Here is a 17736-nt window from a genome sequence, read left to right on the forward strand (position 1 = left end):
ACTCAATTATATGTCTTAGTTTACTTTATCACCATCCCAAAAAGTCCGTTTTTTTCTTAATGCAAACGTTAATAACTAGCTGTGTAGTCTTTCCAAAATATATAAATTGTATCTAAACATGACCGAAATCTGTTTCCGAATCGCAAACGTAACATTTATGGTCCTTCATTTCATTCTGCTAGCCGGGGAAAAACGGAATGCTAATCCGCACATTATTTTTTACACCGAAATCCAAATTGCTGCCCCATGCCAACCCCAAAACATCACAGCAGCACAGCGTGTGGAAGCTGATTGTGAATTAGAATTTCATGAACGAGAGATTCACCTTTGCTTTTTTGTTACGCGCTCCCACTGACCCCCGTTTGTTTTTCAAAGGATAACATGCAATTTCGAGAACTAGGGATGGAATTGATTGAACTATGGCTATGTCGATTTGGTTCGGCTGTTTTTTTTTTGCTGTTGTCTCGACATAACAATAGGCCTTTCGATATTAAAATTAATGGTTGCTACCCGGGTCGTGGAAAGTGTCGTGTAAACGATGTTACGTGTTTACCGTGTCCGAAGCGAGCGTCCGAGAACCATTCCGAGCGTTAGAATTGACTCCAATGGAACGTGTCATGGCGCTTATTCTGTTTATTATTATTTTTTTTTTTTGACGTAGGATTTCGTCTTTGATTTCTATACTGTCGTTTTGCTTTGATTGTTTTTTTCGCGATATTTTAACATCGTTGTAAAAAAAACCGGAGAATGTCGACTTATTCACATTTCAAAGTTTCATTGAAAAATAAATTCAAACGTAATAAACGAGCGAATTGACTTTAAACATCGTGTTTCTACAACAACAATGCGGTAATGTCTTGGACGCCACCCTTAATATATATTTTTTTATTATATTCAAACAGAAAAGAAGCAGCCATTCCTATGGCACCTATGCGTAGGTGGAAGCTTCCAAAGTGCCGCAAGGCTAATGAAACTCAAGAGATGCAGTAGAAGAAAAAACATAATTGTGTTTCCTCTGTTCGCTTTTTTATTCCTCCCTATGATGTTACGCCACCCACGTGTACCAAAACTGCTCGAAACATTCTCGGTGCGCATCTGCCTCTTGTCATCACCGTCGTCATCATCATCATCATCATTACCATCATCCCCAGTAGCAGCGGCGGTATCGCGGTAAGCCCGGAATAACGCGTTTCCTATTAAAAGTTTTTAAATCGCATCCGATGGTTGTCTCGGCAACAACTCGGATGCCTCGAGTAAGCATTACCGTCAAACTGGGGGGGAGATGGGTGGTGTGAAAATTATACCATCGATGAGTGGGGCGCAAACGAGGTTGGAAATGGCGATTATCCGATCCGATAGGATTAATCTTGCTCTCGTGAAGTAAGCTGGGCGCTGGAAGGGGTATGTAAATTGTCCGTGTTTTATCCAAATGAGGATATCTTGCCTCCTGGTGCAGCATATATCCCCTAATTACCCGTTTGGTGAAATGCAATGCGGAGCGGCAAAAAATCCCAATCGGCGCAAATTTCATTGGAATAAGTTAAATATTGAAATCTAATCCCTTGTAAATCAAACGACCAGAAAAATCTCAGAGATGAAATACCATTCCCCAAATCAATCATTCGATTCGACTCAGCCGGGATTAACCACTGCCGGCAAGCTGATAATGAGAATGATCGATTACCGAACCTTTCGCGAAGGATTCGGTTGCTCCTCGCCCTCGTGCTCCTAAACTTGATGGCTGTGATAATTGACGGTGATGGGTGAGTTACCCCGCGCGAAAAGCTAGATCCGGTTGCAGCCCAAACCAAATTACCATCTCCATCACCAGATGGCGAGGGGGAAGGGGGCGAAACACAACACAACGAGCAGAAGAAGCCTTACAAGCAAAAAGCGCGAGCTTCCACGCGAGGCGAGGGCGGGGTTATAATTAGTGCGTGTTTACTCAAAATCAAATTTGTATGCAAACAGGTGCAATATAATCGGTGGCGAGTGGCGGTGGAGTTCAACCAGAGCTCGGTGGAACATTGTTTTTCCGCCCCGTTTCACTAAACTGGTAGATTATTATCAGCTTGTTGTGTTGCGTTAATGTTTGTTTATGTTCGTTTATGATGTGTGGGGTGGGGAGAGGGAGGAGCGGCGAGTGTAAAAAGGTAACCGGTCGAACAGTATAAAAGCGTTTCCGTCCGTCTGGGGATATGTGTCAATCAAACACGCAAATTGGTGGTTTATTTAATGTCTAGTTATAAAATGAATGATTCAGACGAGATGAAATAAAGTCCATTTGAGCGTGATAAATGTGCCGTAATTTGTACGATTGTTTTACTGGAGGTACAATTTAGTATACTGTTTTCCGGCTCGCTGCCCCAAACGGGAGCCTGAAAACCCGTGATCGTTTTCACTTGCACAAGCCTTTTTAACATTGAGAAAATTGAGGAGGGCTCCATGCCTAATCGATATAGTGGTTACCAGATTTTCGTGAGAAGATGTAGTTTTGTTTCTTATCACAAAAGATTAGACCCGTATTTTTTTTTTATTTTTCATTAGAGTTCCCATTTACATTTTTGGGTGGTCCGAAAAAAAACAGTTTTCCTATTTTTCCCAAAAAGGACTTTTTTTTTTAAAAAATTCATAACTTTTGAATTAATGGACCGATTTAGATGATCGACATACCTAGTCTATTTAGAAAATCATTACACTTTCAAACAATTAGCTTTTTTCATAGTTATTGATTGTATTCGTTTTTCATTGTTTATATGGCATTGAAATAGAAGGCGCCATATTTTTTTCTTAAAAGGTTTTTTACATAACATATCCAAAAATCAGAGATGCAAATTTTGCCGTTTTTGAGTTATGGGATTCTTTTTTTTTTTTAAATCGTTTATTTTCAATTGGCTCAGCAACGTTAAGCATCAATGAGCCGTGTTTGTGAATAGGGAAAAGCCCTTGTGAGTAGAACTATGCAAATGTTCTTTCTCAAAAAGGCATAAAAACCCTATAGTTTTTTCAAGAAATGATACAATATAAATAATTATATAACAATACATAATAAAATAATATTTGAGGCTTCTTCTTGAGAATTTTTTGATAGAGATAACCACCTCCTAGCTTTGCGCAGTGGCGATATCGTAACCAATGAGGTACATCCGAGGTGCGATTATTGCTAGTTGAAAAAAAAACACCTCCTTGAAGATTGCGTGCGAATGCGTGAATCTGAATGTGTTTAAGTTCTGAGGGAAATAGTTGGAGAAAAATGAAAACATTAAAACCATAGATTATTGGTAAATAATTGAATTATTAATAACAAAAAACAAAAAAAGTTGGAGATGTAAACGATAATTAAAAATAACAGAAAAAATACACACACACTCATACTTGAAATTGTATGGACTTGAGGAAATAATATATCAACGAAATAGCATCGAGATTGCGTGTAGCCAGAACGTCGCGGATCGAAACATTGGGCGTCATTCCCTTTTCGCGGAAATTTTCTATTAAAGATAATCTGTTATTTCGAAATTCAGAGCAATACCACACAATGTGATCAATATCGTGATAACCTATACCGCACACACATAAGTTACTATCACTAATATTAATTCGGAAAAGATGTGCATTCGAGGAATAATGATTAGACATTAGTCTGCACACTACCCGTATGAAATCACGAGAATAATTATATCCTTTGAACCATGATTTGAGGGAAACTTTAGGAATGATAGAATACAGCCACCGACCTTTATCACTTCCATTCCAACTTGTCTGCCAAGATTCAAGTGCACGTTCACGAGGAATATTGAGATATTCATCAAAAGTAATGGGCCTATTAAATAAGACTCCTTCCATTGCGCCCTTTTTAGCTAGAAAATCTGCTTTTTCATTTCCTGGTATCGAACAATGAGAGGGAATCCATACAAAAGTGATATTAAATGATCTACTCATCAAAACACTTAAAAGCTGTTGGATTCCAGACAAGAAATACGAAGAATATCTAGACCTTACCGAACGAAGTGCCTCTAAAGAGCTGAGACTATCAGAAAAGATGTAAAAATGTTCGGGTGACAAGGACTGAATATGTTGTAAAGCAGTGTATATCGCAGCCAATTCCGCAACAAACACCGAACAGGGTAAACTAAGCTTACGGAATGTGGAGAAGTCAATATTAAATACCCCAAAGCCTGTGGAACCATGAAGACTGGATCCATCAGTAAAAACAGTTTTGGTTGAGTCAATATGTTTATATCTTGACAAGAATATTGCAGGCATAACTATTTGGCGGAGATCACCTGAAATACCACTAACATAAACTTTCATTGTCAAGTCAAAATTAATAGAAGGATTGAACAAAATTGAAGGAATGGATTGGAAACCAGATGAATCCGATGGGCTTTCCAGGGTCAGAAATTCATGATATAGTAACATTTGCTTAGATTGAGTACCTAAGGTTAGCATTTTATCAAAGTTTGCTATCACTATCGGATTGAGTGTTTCACAACGTATCAAAAAACGGAATGATAACTCGAAAAAGCGCACAGAAAGAGGAAGGATGCCAGCTAAAATTTCTAGGCTCATTGTATGCGTTGACTGCATACATCCTAGAGCAATACGCAAACAGCGATATTGAATTCTCTCCAGTTGCAGAATATGAGTACGGGCAGCGGATCTGAAGCAAAAACTTCCATACTCCATAACAGATAGAACGGTTGTTTTATACAACCTAATTAAGTCGTCAGGATGGGCCCCCCACCAAGTTCCTGTTATGGATCGAAGAAAATTTATTCGTTTCTGACATTTTTGTTTCAAGTAGCCTATGTGTTTACCCCATGTGCCTCTGGAGTCAAACACAACTCCTAAATACTTGAATGACAAAGAGAGCCTAATTGTTCTACCCAAAAGTTTAAGTTGCAGTTGAGCAGGATGGTGTTTTCTTGAAAACACAACCATCTCTGACTTTTCAGTAGAAAACTCTAAACCTAATTTACAAGCCCAATCAACCAAATTATCAAGAGAAATCTGCAAGGGATTATACAGATCAATACTGTCTTTGCCCATTACCGACACTACGCAATCATCTGCATATTGTCTCAAAGTACAATTACCTGATAAACAAACATCAATGTCATTTACATAAAAGTTGTAAAGGATTGGACTAAGACCTGAGCCTTGAGGGAGACCCATGTAGCTAGTTCGAAAAACTGACGAAGAACCATGCGAAAAACTCATATGTTTTTCACGCATTAGGTTAAACAGAAAACTATTTAATTTTGGAGAAAACCCATTTAGATGAAGTTTGAAGATGAAGCACCCTTGATGTCTAGGAACACTGATGCCATTTGTTGCTTTTTACTCAAGGCGATGTCAACCTCTGATGAAAGCAGAGCAAGACAATCATTAGTTCCTTTGCCTCTACGAAACCCGAACTGCGAAGGTGAGAGGAGGTTGTTGGATTCTATCCAGCTGTCTAAGCGACTTAGAATCATTTTCACTAATAATTTTCGAATGCAAGAGAGCATTGCAATTGGTCTATAAGAATTATAATCAGACGCAGGTTTACCAGGTTTCAGAATAGCTATAACTTTAATCTGTCGCCACTCATGTGGAACAACGTTCTGCTCAAGAAAAACATTGAACAATTTTAACAAACGTTTCTTCGCATTATCAGGAAGGTTTTTCAATAAGTTGAATTTGATCCTATCTGACCCCGGAGCCGATTTGTTACATGACAGAAGTGCTAGCGAAAATTCAGCCATACTGAATGGAGGCGCAATATCATCAGATGTCTCCAGGAAGGGAGGTGGAGCGGGGGCTGAATCTGGGCATATCTTCTTGGCAAAGTCATAGATCCACCTTTCAGAATATTCAATCTGTTCATTTGAATGAGAAGAATTTCTCATTTGTCTGGCAACTCTCCAAAGAGTGCTCAAAGAAGACTCTCGGGAAAGCCCATTCACAAAATTACGCCAATAACCTCTTTTTTTGGCTTTTATGAAGCTTTTGAATTTACGCTCCAGATAAATGTAATTGTCGTAACGTTCGCAGGAACCCGATTTACGCCAATCCTTGAACGCATTCGATTTTTCTTTATAAAGATCTGTGCAATCTTGATCCCACCACAGATTAGGAGAACGTCTGCGAAACGAATTCCCAGGAAAACGTTTCGTTTGGGCATCAATAGCACTGTCATGAATTAAACCAGCTAGAAAATTATATTCTTCTAACGGGGGAAACTCATTAACTAATGCCACTGATTCTGAAATAATTGAAGAATATCTTTTCCAATCAATGTTTCTAGATAAATCATGCTGAACATTTATAGTTTCAGACGATTTAGAATAATTTGAAATAGAAACGGTGATCGGCAAATGATCACTTCCATGTGGATCTTGGATAACCTTCCAATGACAATCTAATGATAAAGAGGAAGAACAAAGGGATAGATCTAAGCGACTTGCGCGGCCTGGTGATGGAGCAATTCTTGTTATATCACCTGTGTTCAAAATTGTCATGTTGAATTCATCGCATAGATCATAAATAGAATTAGCTCTGCGATCGTCAAAAGACTCACCCCAGCCAATTCCATGTGAGTTGAAATCTCCTAAAATAAGATGAGGTTGCGGTAGAAGCTCAATTATATTCACAAGGTTTCGATAATTAAGCATTGTACTTGGAGGAATATAAATAGAAGCAATGCACAAATCTCTACCCTTGATACGTGCCTGACACGCAAGAATTTCAATTCCTGTGACTAAAGGCAAGGGAATCCTGTAAAATGGATAGCATTTTTTAATACCTATGAGAACTCCTCCATAGGAATCATCACGGTCTAAACGAATAATATTGAAATCATGGATGTTTAACACATTGTCCGAACGAAGCCATGTTTCAGATAGAGCAAACACATCGCAATTCAAAAAATGGAGCATTTGCTTGAAAGAGTCAAGTTTTGGTAGAAGACTTCTACAATTCCACTGTAAAATAGTAGATTTCTCTGACTCATTCAATAAATTAGGCATCGAAATTAATGAAGGAGAGGAGGGGCCACTTTGAAACCATTTGCTTAGCTAACTGACTGATAGTGGGGAGCCAAGCAGAAATGAGACATTTCATTGAATCTGAAATTCCGAAAATATCAAAGATCCATCCAACAATCGAAGAAAAAGAAATACCTCCTGTAAATGATTGGGGTTCAGGAGCCGATTGAGAAGCGAATCTGGAATGACATGACAATTCAGGGAAATGAACGTCATAGTTAGAGGATCCCCAACCAGGAGGGTTATTGTTGGAAGGAGCAGAAAAATGAGAAGAAGCTTCTGGTTGATTAGAGGATAACCCTCTTTTTTTAGCAGGCTTGGAGAAGGAAGTATTTTTTCTCTTTCTAGCTGTTCTCGCGATTATTGGATCGAAAGTAGTATCCGATTCATCATCCTCTGATAAAACAGAGAAACGATTTTCTGAAACCTCGGATACCTGAGGTGAAGCTGCCTTAAGAATATCAGCAAAGCTACGCTTAGAACGATCCTTAAGTGATTGTTTAAGTTTAATAGAACGGGATTTGTATTTTGGACATTCCTTAACTGTGTGAGGAACACCTCCACAAAGAATGCATTTATCAGCATCCTTATTGCAAGTGCTTTCATCATGGTCGACTTCACATTTAGAACATTTAATTTTATTGCAACAGAAGGTTTTAGTGTGACCTAACTGTTTGCAATCAGTGCATGACATTATTTTGGGAGTAAATAATCGAACTGGAAGACGAAGCTTATCAATGAGCACATAATTTGGAAGAGCTGTGCCCTCAAAGGAGATTCTGAAAGAACCAGATGGGAAATATTTCTTTTCGTTACCATCCATTAAAAATGAATTCAGGGATCTTACTTCCAAAATTTTCACATGAGGAAGTTTTACATCATGAAAAATACCCTCTGCGTTTTCGAAATCTTTTAGTTGGAGAGATTTTTCCGAAACCACACCATCGATTTCAACAATGTGTGCCGGAATATACACTCGATATTCATCAGTGAACAAAGAATTATTAACAATCGCATCAGCGTCTTTGCAATCCGAGAGCACAACACGAAGTTTGTCTTTATTCACTTTTGTAATTTCCAAGACACTTGAGTACTTAGACTTCAAGTCTTTGCAAATTTGGGTCACCCTTAAAGGTTTCCCTTTGGGACGGAAGAATACCACCCAACGTGTTTTCGATGATCTCGAAACGTTCTGGTATTGTCGAATTCGAGAAAGATTCTTGGAAGGAACATTCTCAATGATTGAATGCTGAAGAGAATTAATTGGATTTTGAACCGAGGTGAGTGAAACAGGATCATTTATTGGTTGTGTCGAATTTTTTGTTGGGTTGGGTGTCGAATTTGACAGTAATTGGTTCTTCTTTTTCTTTGAAGGACGACCTTCAGAAAAACAATCATGAGGAGTATCTACGATGGTCATATCAACATCGGAGGTTTCGTTCCCCTCCATTTAGAAAAAATTGTGAAACAAAACTGAGAGTAGAAAGAGCATAAAACGTCTAACACGTACAGAAGTTAAAATAATTATATATGCATTAAAAAAAAATTAAATAAATAAAGAAACAGATAAATAGAATAAAAACAAAACAAAAACTTAGCAGCTTTATATTTTCCAGTGGCAAGAAATTTTCAAAAATACTGTTCCAAGGTTCAATACAGCTTCACACACCGAAAGTACTTGAAAATGCAAAAATCGAATATCTTCTTCGGGGAATTTCACTCGCTGAACAAATGGGTCCAGTTACTGCACTATTTCTTCCGGAAAAAGTTTTCAAAACGCTGAATTGTCTTAGAGAAAGAAAAATCACACAGAAAATCTGAAATATTCGTTATGATGAAAATTATACGTCACCTTTATTCCACGGCTTGCTGATGTATGAGTTATGAGTTTCCAAAGTTATGAAAAATCATTTTTCCTTTTTTTCCAAAAATGACTTCTTCAAATAATCATAATTTTTGAACTACTGGACCGATTCAGATAACCGACATATCGAATTGAAGCCAAGTGTCACATAGGAATATTGAACGAAGACTTCAATAATGTTAAATTTAAAAAATCATAACTTAAAAACGAACGAATTCACCTCCCATAAACAACAAATTCAACAATAATTACGAAAACTAAATCCAATTTTTCGCAATTGTGATATTTTTTCAAAAAAGAGTAACTTATTGGCTTCAATTTGCTATGTCGATCATCTGAATCGGTCCAGTAATTCAACAGTTATAATTTTTGTAAGTAATTCTCTGAAAAAAAAGAAACAAAAAATTTGAACCATCGTTTAACTTTGAAAAATCCTAGCTCCAAAACGAAAAAAAAAACATATCTTTGATTTTTGGATATGCTATGTAAATAAAAACCTCTACTCTCGAGAAAAAAAATTAAATAAAATAAGTAAAAAAAACTTTCTAAGTTAGTCGGTTCGTTGCGATTCAAAACATAATAGTAATACAGGCAAACCTTTTTTTGTGCGGGGGATAGGGACCGCACGAAAAAAGTCACATAAAAAAAACGTGCTAAACTTCACCAGTAGCTTTAAAAAATCGTGTTCAGTATACATTTTGAAAAAAAAAACTTTTTTGTGCGGTAGATAGGGACCGCATAAAAATAGTTTCCCCCAAGAGAATAACTCAAATCCACGCCATTCACCGTTCAATTTCCTTTTGTTTCCTTGCTTTGCGATGGGACACTTTGCCTTTTCGGTTGCGCGTGGCTGTTTTGTGCTTTTAGTTGCATGTCGAAACGTGTTGCTGTTAGAAATTATGTCATTCTAAAACATAGAAAAACTTAGAGCATTTGATGAGAAGAAGGGAATGATTTCAGGAGTGGATAATTGAGACGCAAATATGCTTTTTTCGCACTGAAATGCATATAAACCATCGAAAAAAACTAAATGGACGATAACTTCGTCAAATATGCTTCTTTTCATACATCGCACAAAAAAAAGCACAAGAACAGAAAATCGTACAAAAAAAATCGCACAAAAAAAAACCGCACAAAAACCGGTTTTACTGCACAAATAATATACTAAAGCTTGAAAATAATTAAACAAGTAGCAGTTAGTAGTTATCACACCTCTTCCATCATCAAACATTGATGAGATCTTCATGATTTTTTGCACATTGCGAAAATAGATTTTCTGAATTTTCTTTTTTTTTTTTATTTTCAATTTGTCCATTTTTTTAAATTTTTCTAGATTTTCTGGTCAGATTTTCTGAGTTTCTAGAATGTTCTTCTTTCTAATCTGTTCTGAATTCTTCCGAATTTCTAAAATTTCAAAATTATCCAAATGTTTTGAACTGTTCAAACTTTCTGAATTATAAATTATCTAAATTATATTTTTTTTTTTAAATTTTGAATGTTCTAAAACATTATCGAATATTGGAAACTAAAAAAAATCGAATTTCTGTATTTTTGATAATTTTCAATTTCTTAAAAATTTTTAATTGTTTTCAATTTGTTCGATTTCTTCTACTTTTTGAATAATGTACATTTTCTGTAAATTACCTGATTTTTATTTTTATTTTCTCAATTTTCTATTTTTCAAATTCTCATATTTTTTCAACTCTCATATATTTTTTTTTAAATTTAAAAATTTCAAAATTACAGGTTCAGAAAATAACAAAATATTATTCTTGAAATTATAAATTTAAAAAATACAACCAATACAGTACGAAAATCTAAAAAAAAACTTTTTGAAAAAATTAGAAATTAGATAAAACTCAAATGAAAAAAAAAGAAAAATTGTAAAACAAAGAATATTTAAAAAACAAAAATAAAAGAAAGATCACAGAAAATTTCGAAAAAAAATCAATAACACCAGAAAACCTTTTAAAAAAAAATTAGAAAAAATTCGGGAAATTTAAAAAAAAAATATATATATATATATATATATATATATATATATAATTGAATTAAGAGAAACTTTGTCATTTGTAATTTTGTGAGATGAGTTTTACAATTATCAAAAAGTGTTAACTTATCAATTTTCGATTCTTTTAAAATTAAGTGATTCAAACACAAACTTCAAAAATCTAACAATTTTTTGAAAAAACTATCGGAAAAATACGAAATTTATAGATATTATAAAACACAGATAAACTTTGTAAAAAATTTAGAAATCAATTAAAATAAATCAAAATTAAGGGAAAAAATTTGAAAAAATCAGAAAAATATAAAAATTAAAAAATTTGATTGGATTTCTACAGACAAAACAAGAAAAAATCTAAGAATCCAGAAAAAATCGAATCGAATCAATTTTTTTTTCAAAAATAAAAAATTCAAATTCAAAATTTTTTAACAATTTAAAGAAATTTCATAAACTATAGGAAGATTAGAAAATTTCAAAAATATAAAAGTCTAAATTTTCTGACTTTTAACTTTTTTTTAATACAAAACATCTTCTTTATGGATGGCACTAACGTTCCAGTGGAACTTTTGCCTTCTCAACGAAGCATTACTTGCGTAATTTTTATTAGTAATACTTGGTTGAGATTTCTATGCCGAATAACACGCCTTAAATGCACTCTGGAGTGGCAAGCTCTGGAATACGCGTGACCACAGTGCAACCCGGAAGAATTTTCTTTGATGAAAAATCCCCCGGCCAGAACAGGAATCGAACCCGAACCCCCGGCATGATAGTGTGGGACGCTAACCACTCGGCCACGGGAGCACAAAACAACATACAAAATTTAAAAAAAAATCAAATTATTCCAAAAAATAAGAAAATAAAAACATTTCAAATTTCAAAAAGATGATTAAGAAAAATAAACTGACGAGTATAACAATACAAAAATTCATAAATTTCAGCAAAAAAAAAAAACCATGCCGGAAATTCCGTTTTTTTTAATCATAAAATTAAAAACATTTAAAATAAATTAGAACATTTTGAAAATTGACGATTTCTTCATATGTACGGTTAAAAAAATATAAAATTTCTAAATTAAAAAAATTCAAAAAATAAAAAAAAATTGGAAAATCATTAGATTTTGCCAAAAACATGCAAATTTAGAATTGAATTTCCCAGGTTTTCTAAATTGAACTGAAATTAATTATCTGATAAAATCAAAAAATTTAGATAAATTTGAAAAATTCTAAAAAACAGAAAATTTCAACATATTTTAAAATTTGTATAAATTGAACAATTCAGAAACTTTAGAGAATTAAAAAAAAGGAGAAAACATAACATTTTAAATCAATCAGAAAATCTAGAAAAAAGTGAAATGAAACAAATTTAAAAAATAAAAAAAATCAAAACATTTTAATAAGTTCAGAAAATTTTAGATATTTGAAAAATTCAGAAAATTTCGAAAAAAATCAATAACATCAAAAAACCATTTTGAAAAAAAATGGAAAATTCGGGGAGTTTAAAAAGGATTATGGGTCTGAGCCTAGGGGTACGGACGGGATCTTGCCATAGGACTGTGATTGTGTGCAGTAATTGCATTTAAATTGAGTTTGTCCAATTGTTCAAAATCTGTATTTTTTTCTCTTTTGATACATCAAATGGATGCGAATGGAGCAAATGATTTTATATATGACTCTGGGCGTTTCTGAAATTGAGCTCCTAATGAAAATCGACTAGTCAGTAATGAATATGTGTTCTATGTGAAGGAAACATCTTTATTCCACGTGTTTGGCAAAATCATGAACTGAAGTTGTGTTTCGAAGTGATTTAAAATTTATCGATTCCCCTCATCTATCTCTATATATATAAAAGTTTTCTGTTCGTTTGTGTGCGCGTTAAAAACTCGAAAAGTACGGAACCGACTGAGCTCAAACTATGATACAATATACAAAACAACCAAACACATCTAGGATTGTTGTTGCACCATAAAAAAAAATTAAAAATTCAACTCAACCATGCAACCACAATGTGCCACAGCAAAGCGTGGCAAGGTACAGCTAGTATAACATAAAATTAATGCCTATTATCGGTAAATGGAGAATAATTCATTTCACGCATCAACTCACATTATGAGCTAACGCCCGAATTTAGGCAAAAAGATTGCTCGTTGCATCGGGGAGGAAGCGAGTGGATAGTGCAATCGAAAGAGAACATACCATACATACATAAATCGTCAAATTGTTCTGGATAAATTTCCTGTCTAATGATATATAACACTACATATGTCGCAATAATCATTTTGAGTAATATGCGTTTGAAAACTCTTAATGAATCGTTACATTTTTCGTAGAGTGACCCCCCTATTTTAAAATCAAATACATAGTCCTATGTCAAAATATATATCATTGAATTAAGAGAAATTTTGTCATTTGTCATTTTGTGAGATGAGTTTTACAATTATCAAAAAGGGTTAACTTATCAATTTTCGATTGTTTTAAAATTAAGTAGTTCAAAAGTTATGATTCCATACCACCCTAAAACGGAAATGGGAACCCTTATTAAAGAAAAAATGCGGGTTTAAGGTGAAGGTGGAAGCTGCCATTGTAGTAGTACAGGTAAATCCACGTGTAAAAATAGTGTTTGTGAGAGAAGAGCAAGCACTCATAAATAGATAAATTCACTTATCAGACTGTGTGGCGCTTCATTGACACGAGTCTTTGAATACATTTGAAAAAATGAGTGGGTTATATCTATGATATAACTGCAAAGTTGACGTGGGACTACATTAGCTTAGTAATCATTTGTTTGTATATATTAAATTTTTGATTGAATGAAACAATTTCCGAATTCAATTAAATTCAATATATTTGCGTTGTGAGTATAAATATTGAACAAATGCCATGTCTCTAGTGTCTGCGCGATCTTACCGGGTACCTAAGATTAGAAAACTGTGTAAGGGAAACGTACTCTAGTCTGCACAAAGGCAAGAGAGTAAAAGTACTCGCAGTTTGCATGTATTTGCAATGTCGATTTCCCCAGACACCTTGGTTTAGATGTCTTCATAGGTAAACAGATTTCAGTCAAAATACAAAATACTCCCAACCTGCATAAATTTGCAATCTCTATTTCCCTAGACACCTTGGTTCTGAAGTCTGTGTTGAGGAAACATATTTTAGTCGGAACAAAAATGTCCTCGACTTGCATGATTTACACTGCCAATTTTCCCTCGCTCAATGGATTTGATGTCTGTGTTAGGGAAACACATTTCAGTCGAAATAAAAATACCCCCGACATGCATGAATTCGCAATGCCAATTTTCCTAAGCTCATTGAATTTGAAGTCTGTGTTAGGGAAACACATTTCGGTGGGAATAAAAGCTCCCCAGACTTCCATGTATTTGCAATGTCGATTTCTCCGATGCTGCTTTGTTTTGAAGTCTGTGTTAGGGAACACATTTCGGAGAGAGCAAAAGAGCTACTTTTATGTATTTGCAATTCCGATTTCCCCAAGGCTGCTTGGTTTTGAAGTCTGTGTTGGGGTAACCGTAAAGCGGGCCAATCAAAACGAGGCAGTTCGGGCGTTTACATAACGCTTAACATTTTACAGTTATTCAATTATTTATCTAACGAAAAATAACATTTTATTAATTGCGATAGATGCGTAGAAATATCCCCTATCAATTGATGCAAACATCTTTCCAATCGAGTAGAAAATGTCTGAGTTATAAGCATTCGAAATCTTGCATTTTTCGCTGCATGTTCAGTGTTTATGTTTTCATTTTACCCCTCCATATATTCCGGTTAGACGTAGTCCCACGTCAAAAAAATAACATACTAAAGTAAAATGTATGAACGATATGTTCCGATGAACAATTGCAAATATAAATATATATATAGAAAGTGCATTTGCATATGAAGTAAAATTCTGATTATACGCGAGCGTAACATGAGTTGCTAAAACATACATTATAGATTCATTAAACGTATAAATAATAATTGTATTGATATCAACACAATTTTATGCTATTGATTTTCATGACATGAAACGCTATGACTGAGGAATAACATTTTATTGAGTGTTTTTATAGCTGTTTCGATGGTGTTGTCTGGCATCGGTGTCGAAAAAATAACGATGCTTTCACCAATACAAACAAAACCATTGTCGAAGATTGAAAAATGAAAATTTAACTTTCAGAGCACTAGCTCGAGTTTTCCGACGTTTTTCACTATACAGTGCGACAGCAGATGAAAATTTATTATCTTTTGAGTAATCGATTAGAGTTTGATTGATATTCCTTGATGGGAAGTGTGCGAAAACGATCATTTTCTTCACACTGTTTCGCAAAATTATTGATTTTCGGGCGAGGGGTGAGGGAGGGAAATGAAAGAAATGAGCGCCATTGTTGCAGCCATTTGTGGCTAGCTTCCACCTTCACCTTAATATTTTTTGGAACAAAACTACCACTTTTCACGAAAATTTGAGAACCACTTAATGAGAACCGACGAAGATAAAGGATATTGCCTTTTCTTGGGCATTTTAAAGGTGAACAGCACTCGGCACACAATATTTACTTTCTCCTCTCCGATTTTTGTCATCGTAGTAGCCATTGAGTAATAATCAAGAAGAAATGTTCTTTCCAATAAAACTCTCAACGGGTGAAGTTCGCAGGGAAAAAAACTAGAAAGTGATATGACCGCAAGGTGAACGCAAGACTACCGCTGGCTTGGCAATCATTTGTTTGAAGTTGCATCTGAATTAATTCTCAATGAATAAATGAATATTTTGAAAGTGTGAGTAAATAAGTATACGTATGAAATTATTTCTATAGGGATTCACATAAAATTAAATTCTTTTTAACTTGTTGGTAACTCTGAAAAGAACCGATAAATTTGTGTGGCTTAGTAGAAGCAACAGAAGATGATTGATACATTATTCATTTTGTTCTCGTGAGAATAATATACGAGATTGCGTGTGTGTGAGAGAGAGAGGGAGAGAGAGAGATAGAGAGAGAGCGAGAAAGAGAGAGGTAGCCGTCTTCTACACTCAGCTTTTATCCACAGAAACGGAAGCCTTTTACGACTTTGCCTCCATCTTAGCGGTACCAACCTTCTTTCCGGATTGTGCTTAGGGGAAATTTTAAAAGAACCCCACGCACTAGTGCCTTTTGTTCGTGCAAACTGTCGTGTTCCTTCGGCGACAAATGCATGAAGGAATACCATTGATAAAATCCGTTGATTGAGCGCTGGTTGAAACAAGACTGTGTGCTAGAAATCGCGAATCGTTCCGTTTATATCAAATATGTTTTCAATGAGAGGAGCTTATGTTGCAATATTTCCTCTCTCAACTGTTCCACTGAGTTCATAGAACGAATGCTGCAGTTGATTCACAGTGGTATATGAATACTTCAGCGAACAGACGCATAAGTAGCACCTTATTGACCTTAAAGATGAGCACACGAATGTGCAGAAGAAGCGTATGGAAAAATGTGAATGTTTCCAATTTTCCATTTGTGGATTAGGAAATCGTAATGTATATTTAACAAATCTTAGGGAATTCTCGATTCGATTGGTAAGCAAATCATCAAAATCCGTTCGATGAGTTAGATGCGAAAATAATTAATAACGTTAACGTGATTAATAAAGACGTGACCTGTTTTCATATTTGACACCCTTTCTGAAAGGCGTAATCCTTCGTCATAAAATTGACTAATTATGAACGATTTCTTTGAACATTTGAGAGATGGCAGTAGCATGTAAAAATTTTCCACTAGCTAAAAATCAATGGAAAAGGATATATCCAGTACACGTATTGAAAAAATTTTAGATTAATTAATGGAAATACGAAAGAACAAAAATTTGATTTCGTCCTTCTCGTGTATCCTCAACGGAGAGCTCTTGATATAACTGATTTACAGTTGACTGCTAATCCAATCACGAACTGAATTTAGAGTTGAAACCCTATTCATAGCCGATATTTCCTCACAACCAGAAACCGATGATAATCAAATGACCAATTTGGGGAAGGAATAATGCTCGTCTATGCCGAAACTCCAATCCAATATTTGCACTATTCGACACAAGCGGTCAATTTTCGGAATTCCGGTTGTTTTGGTGCACTCGTGGAGAACACATTCCTGGAAGAATAATCAGACAAAAATATGCTCCATTGCCGGCAGAGACATGACAACCGATGAGCGTGCAACTTATTTCGTCCCGACAAACAAAATTACAGTTTGAAAACAAACACTGTTAAGGGGGAAAACTTCCACTTTCACGACACCACAATAAGCCGTGGTAATCAGTTAACTTAATATCGCTGTAATAACATTCCACTTTTGACGTCCCATCAACGAAGAATAATCCCTGTCCCCCGTCGGACGGAGATAACTCACCGAGTCGTCTTCCAGCGGAAGATAAGTACTCTAATTGGAGTAGTTTCCCACATTCAGACGCTGGCCGGTTCGAGTCAAGTTCGGGGTAGCCCTTCGCTTGACCTTCCGCAGCACCGAGCGTTGACGGCGTTCTATTTTGAGAGTGGTCCTCGATGGCCAGACACCTACCACTCAATCCCACGCCCCCCGGTGAAGAAGGAAAGATGAAAAGCTCATTAGAAGAAGGTTTCCATTCTTATTTCTCCCGGGAGCTAAACTTCATTTACACTACGTAATGGATTTTGTTTGTACGGTGGAGCCATCAAAAGGGTCCAAGCTGAGCGGTAGACGGGGAACTAAAACTAGTTTTCTCACTTCTGCACCGGGAACGGAGCATGAATTACGAGGAATAATATTCGCATCATATCTGCTCGGTTCCGTCTCTGTGCCCAAGGAATAGCGCGAGGCGAACGAAATATATGCTGCT

The 17736-nt window shown here is 35.4% G+C and overlaps 1 protein-coding gene and 1 pseudogene across 2 annotated transcripts in view; both read left to right on the forward strand.

Annotated features, from left to right (window-relative positions):
* The window catches only part of LOC129762865 (uncharacterized), a 343596-nt gene that overhangs the window by 296306 nt on the left and 29554 nt on the right, over positions 1–17736 (forward strand). The gene's annotated exons all lie outside the window — the stretch shown is intronic.
* LOC129763892 (U4 spliceosomal RNA) lies at positions 3107–3264 on the forward strand (annotated as a pseudogene).

This window comes from Toxorhynchites rutilus, chromosome 1 (assembly GCF_029784135.1).
Source record: "Toxorhynchites rutilus septentrionalis strain SRP chromosome 1, ASM2978413v1, whole genome shotgun sequence".
NCBI classification, from domain to species: domain Eukaryota; kingdom Metazoa; phylum Arthropoda; class Insecta; order Diptera; family Culicidae; genus Toxorhynchites; species Toxorhynchites rutilus.